This window comes from Micropterus salmoides, unplaced genomic scaffold (genome assembly GCF_014851395.1).
Source record: "Micropterus salmoides isolate LMB-PRFRI ecotype aquatic unplaced genomic scaffold, ASM1485139v1 Ms_hic_scaffold_3242, whole genome shotgun sequence".
NCBI lineage: Eukaryota > Metazoa > Chordata > Actinopteri > Centrarchiformes > Centrarchidae > Micropterus > Micropterus salmoides.
The window spans coordinates 1-6095 of record NW_024042532.1 but is presented as its reverse complement, the minus strand read 5'-3'; the positions used below and the strand labels follow the sequence as shown (position 1 = coordinate 6095).

The following is a 6095-nucleotide window of genomic DNA, read 5'->3' as shown; positions in this document are numbered from 1 at the left end:
AGTGTGGTCCCTTTTTCTGTAATTCAAATCAATAAATGAAATGCATATCTTAAGTGTAGACTAAGCACACAAATATAATGAAAAATTATTGATGTCCAGTGCTTGTGAAAGCTGGCCAGGTTAGTATTTTGGGACAGAACAAGTTTAAAGCTCTAGATGTCAAATGTCAAATATTTTTTATTAATTAATACATTTTTTTATAATTAATTAAAACTGTAAAGAAAGTATCTTTATACTGACCATTTTATTTCTAATTCTACCCTGGTTGTTTTTCTATTTTTGTTCCGGTTTTTAGAATCTACAATTCATTTTACTCTCCTGGCCTTCAGTGTAGCCCTTTATTTTAATACATGTTGATCTTAAAACACAAGACATCCACTAAAACTCAGCCTTTATATTTTGTTTCAAAAGAATGTATAGAAAATAAAGAGACTATTTAGTTAGTTTATTTTGTCTCAAAAGTACGATTAAATTTGCTTATTTATTATTTCACACAAGTTGGAGTGTGATTATCGCTCCATGCTATCTAAGAGGGAACTTGTGTCATCATCTACAAGCGAACAGTGGACTCCTGTCGTTCCACACAGTACAATGTGGTCCCTTTTTCTGTAATTCAAATCAATAAATGAAATGCATATCTTTAAGTGTAGACTAAGCACACAAATATAATGGGGGGGGAAGTATTGATGTCCAGTGCTTGTGAAATCTGGTCAGGTTAGTATTTTGCGACTGAACAAGTTAAAATCTCTAGATAACAAATGTCAAATAATTTTTTATTAATTCATTCATTTTTTATAATGAATTAAAACCATAAAAGTATCTTTATACTGTCCATTTTATTTATAATTCTACCCTGGCTGTTTTTCTATTTTTGTTCCCTTATTTAGAATCTAAAATTCTCCAGGCCTTCAGTGTAGCCCTGTATTTTAATACATGTTGATCTTAAACACCAAGACATCGACTAAAACTCAGCCTGTATATTTTGTTAGAAAAATTAAGAAATTGTGTTTCAAGTGACAGCTTTCTTTACTGAGTAGCTTGTATAATAGCCCCTCTACAGTCTGATAGACTCCCTGGGGCTGCAAGCCATTCACTCTATAGGGGAGTGTTAAGAACGACGTGTGTGAATGAGTCGTTAAAATCTTTGCTTGATCCACTAGAGGCACTGCTGAGTATGGACTTAAACACTCACACACCTGCAGGTCCCCTCTTGACAATAGTTTAAAAAATTACCAGATGGTTTTAGACATGATTTTAGCATGATTTAAAGCATGTCCAACAGGGGACCTAAAAAATGTCCCCTGTTCACTTTTTAGTCCCCTCTTAGTGGGTGTGTAACGACGTCGAGGTCCACTGTTAGATAGGTTGGTAAGTGCACACACACACAGACACGCACACAGACACACCACACAGACACAACACACACACACACAGACACACACACAGACACACACACACACACACGCACGTCAGTCTCCTCAGATTAACGTCGTGTCGCAGCACTGATGCTAATAAAGTTGAGTGAAGACATCGACACTGGAACAATTATTTTAAATATTTTTACACATTTTATAATTTAAAAGTTTATTTTTTAAAACTGTTTTCTTACAGATAAATAACAGGAACGATAAACAAACAGTCTGTTTCATTTAAAATGAAATGTTATTCATTAAATGTAATAACATTATGTGTTTGTGTACTTTTACTGCTGATACTTTAAATACAAGCTCATAATACATGTGTACTTTTACTGCTGATACTTTAAATACAAGCTCATAATACATGTGTACTTTTACTAAAGATATTTTAACTACATGAAGTAGAAAATACTTGTGTACTTTTACTGCTGATACTTTCACTTTTAAGTCCCCTCTTAGTGTGTGTGTAACGACGTCGAGGTCCACTGTTAGATAGGTTGGTAAGTGCACACAGACACACACACACACACACAGACACACACACACACACGCACACCACACACACACACACACCCACACCCACACACCCACACACACACACACAGACCACACACAGACACACCCCACAGACACACACACAGACACACACACACAGACACACACACACACACACACACACACACACACACACACACACAGACACACACACAGACACACCCACACAGACACACGCACACAGACACACACACACACACACACACACACACCCACACACACACACACACACACGCACGTCAGTCTCCTCAGATTAACGTCGTGTCGCAGCACTGATTGCTAATAAAGTTGAGTGAAGACATCGACACTGTGAACAATTATTTTAAATATTTTTACACATTTTTATAATTTAAAAGTTTATTTTTTAAAACTGTTTTCTTACAGATAAATAACAGGAACGATAAACAAACAGTCTGTTTTCATTTTAAAATGAAATGTTATTCATTTAAATGTAATAACATTTATGTGTTTGTGTACTTTTACTGCTGATACTTTAAATACAAGCTCATAATACATGTGTACTTTTACTGCTGATACTTTAAATACAAGCTCATAATACATGTGTACTTTTACTAAAGATATTTTAACTACATGAAGTAGAAAATACTTGTGTACTTTCACTGCTGATACTTTAAATACAAGCTCATAATACATGTGTACTTTTACTGCTGATACTTTAAATACAAGCTCATAATACATGTGTACTTTTACTAAAGATATTTTAACTACATGAAGTAGAAAATACTTGTGTACTTTCACTGCTGATACTTTAAATACAAGCTCATAATACATGATGATCCCTGAGGGGAAATCAAATCTTTTTGTCGCAGTTGCTCATCAACAGAAATTTAAAAGTAGGAAGATAAATAAATATATAAAGAGTATCAATATAAAAATGATATGTACAATATTTACATTATTAAATAATATAATGTTAAATGCAGTATTTGCACTCTGCAGTACTGGTAAGCGACTTTTACTGCTGATACTTTAACTAGCCTACATGAAGCTGAGAATACTTGTGTACTTTTTACTTCAGAGTAAATGCAGCGGCTGTAACAGAGTATTTTACTCACCTTGCTCCTGCAGTTTGTGCAGCAGCCCCGCAGCTCGGATCTGGTCCGGTCCTCCCTCCACTCCGCCTCGAGGCTGCAGAAGAAGAAGTACAGCTGTGACGGCAGCGCGCGCACACACACACACACACAAACACACACAGGTGAACCGCGTCTCGTGCCCTCACCTGTCCCTTGGAGAAAGGGGCCCCGATGATCCCCACGGACCTCTCCTGGTGATTATGATGATAATGATGATGATGATGCTGAAGGCTCCGCCTGGAAAGCGTCGCGAGCTGCCGCAGCGTCCTCGCGCTCATCATGCTGACTGATCCGCAGACTCACCGTCACCGACAGGCGGCTGCTTTAAACTACCCGGTGACGTCACCGAGCTGACGGTGGGGGCGGCCGGGAGAGGAGGTGATTGTCATTTCGAAACCAAAACAATGTGCACAAATACTCGATTACAATTCAAAACCCTACTTAGCAGAAGTGTTACACAAGGAAACAGATGCATACGGGAATAAAGTAATAATGAAACTCAGAAAGAATAAATATAGAAAGAGGATTTTATGAAACCGATCACATGACCTCTGAGCTGAACATTACAACATCCAAACTAATTAAAATGAAGTTGATTGTTGATTAAGCTCCAGCTGCAGTCATCTCCCTGTTTTCATCTGCATGTTGACGGAGCTGTTGGTGTCTTGGGTGTTTGTCAACAGGTTGGTACTGAAAAAGATCCATTTAAGCTGACCTCAGGACAGTTCTGGTGAGTTTTTAAGAGTGTCACAACAGGCATTGCGGTTGATGAGTCACAGCTGGGGAGGATGTGACCTGCCTGAAAGGTCACCAGTTTCTCGACAGTGTTACACAAGGAAACAGATGCATACGGGAATAAAGTAATAATGAAACTCAGAAAGAATTAAAGCTGCAAGCAGCGTTGGGCGGGCCCTCGCACTTGTAGCGCGTCCGCGCGTGAACCCGCCGAGTTGCATATTCTGGAGCTCTGCCGGTGCAGCTGTGAATTTCCTACGCGGTTATAACACCGCATGAAGGTGTTATATGTCACTTCCTGTGTCCCCTATGTGGAGCTACATAGCACTTGCCGCTATGAATATAAATTGGTATTGATGTGTAGATGTCTGCGGGGTGGGAGAGTTATCAAGCACGTAAAGTTTGTTTCAGATGTGAGCATGTACACTGAACAATAATGTACCCAAACAATAAAATAAATTCCTTTTATATTTCCCTGCCTTGTTGTTTATGTGTACATACAGAGGAAGAATGTGAGAACAGCACACATTTCATCGTTACTGTGTGTTAGAGCATGGGAGAACAGTGGATACTTTTAATACAGCCCACACCCCTAATACTGTGTAACTATAACAAGTAGAGAACAGAAGAAAAAGATGTTCTTTCTTTACAACTGTCTGCATAGCTTATTCATATTGTGTAATGAATGAAAATAAATAGGCCTACTAGGCTCCTCTCTACTTTGACATTTAAGATTAGCTGGTTTGATCCACCTTCATACACATGTGACATTACTGTACAACTTGAGAAAGGTGAGTTGTTTTCTGCTCCAGCCTGCCTAAAAGAAAAGCGTTTTTGGGATTAAATGGACTTTATTAGCTGCTGCAGTGCAGGATGAACTCAGAATAGACCCATTTCTCACCTTATTATTCTAAATCATGCAACGAAGAAGAAGAAATGCATAAGAAATCCTGGGACAAAATCTGTCCACAAATACTGTACAGCATGTAGTCTGATGATCAAGACTTGTGTTATAGCTGACTTGGGCAGTGAAATGTTTAATTTTTTTAATTCATGTGGTCATAGTTGTCCACAACTCAAATCAGAATATAAGAAGAAATGTTTTATACCACCTCAAGAAGGCTTCCTATCAGAAAGGTAGGAAGGTATTTCAAATGTACAACTGCAGTACTTAAATCTAAGTAAAGTAATTTCCCTGACATTTTTGTTACTTTACTTTTAATAGACGCATGTAACAGGTTTTATACTTCCTGTGAGTATAATCCAATCAATCTTATTTTCATACTGTATATCCGTTGTGTAATTTGATAAATTGTGTTGTATGTCGTGCTCGCATCTCAGAGAAGACTCTGACTGCAACATGCGTCTTTGTAAAGAGAGAAACGGACAGAAAAAGTCTCTAACTCTGCCTGTCAGCTCGCTCTGCTCCGTTAAAACTGAATTTACCATACAGAATTGAATACGAGTGCACTCCAGATTTAGCTGCAGCCAGCTGACCCTATACCGCAGTTCTGTGTCCATGCATGCAGCAAACTGAAAGCACTGTCTGTCGGAGCGTCTACATGAAAAGAGAAAGAAGACATGGCTGGTAGTTGTTAAACACCTCAGCGCACTGAAGGAAGCCATCTGACTGTGTGAGGGGCAAGATCGTTGATGTCTGCAGGCAGAGTAGGAGCTCTCCTGTCTGACTGGTCCACCAATAGCAGAGAAGATGACCCCTTGAGACACAGCACCTCCTCATTTGCATAATGAGGCAGAAATGCATACAGAAATTTAAAAAGGACAGGAAGTAATAAAAGAGAAAGAAAATAAATAAGGTAAATAAATACAAAGGATGAATAAAACAGACAAAAATATTAAAACACACATAAATAAATACATTAAAAAAATTAGTAATAAATAAAGTTGAAGATTATAACGGAGAATAAATAAATAAGGTAATTATAACAAAGGTGAATAAGTAAAGGCACTAATTAAAATATATACATTTATGTCTCCTTGTATAATTTAATTACTACCTACATTTATTTATTTACTTTATTTTTTTGTGTATTTAATTGGATGCTTATTTATTTATTGAGCATTTATTTATTTCTGTATTTATTTCTGACTGTGTCAGGATCGGTCCTCCATAGCGGGGTGGGAGAGTTATCAAGCACGTAAAGTTTGGTGCAGATGTGAGCATGTACACTGAAGTTACAACAACTTCCTGTGTCATGGCGAAGACTTGATCTCTGACGCCACGCCACGGACACACCCATTGACGAAAACTCGCAAATAGCACAACTTTTCA

The 6095-nt window shown here is 37.9% G+C and overlaps 1 long non-coding RNA gene across 1 annotated transcript; it reads right to left on the bottom strand.

Annotated features, from left to right (window-relative positions):
* Positions 1-2312: 2312 nt before the first annotated feature.
* On the bottom strand, positions 2313-3383 carry LOC119884169. The gene is made up of 2 exons (XR_005440950.1): positions 3214-3383; positions 2313-3122 (listed from the first exon to the last, which is right to left on the bottom strand). It is a non-coding gene; the product is annotated as an uncharacterized LOC119884169 (long non-coding RNA).
* Positions 3384-6095: the final 2712 nt, after the last annotated feature.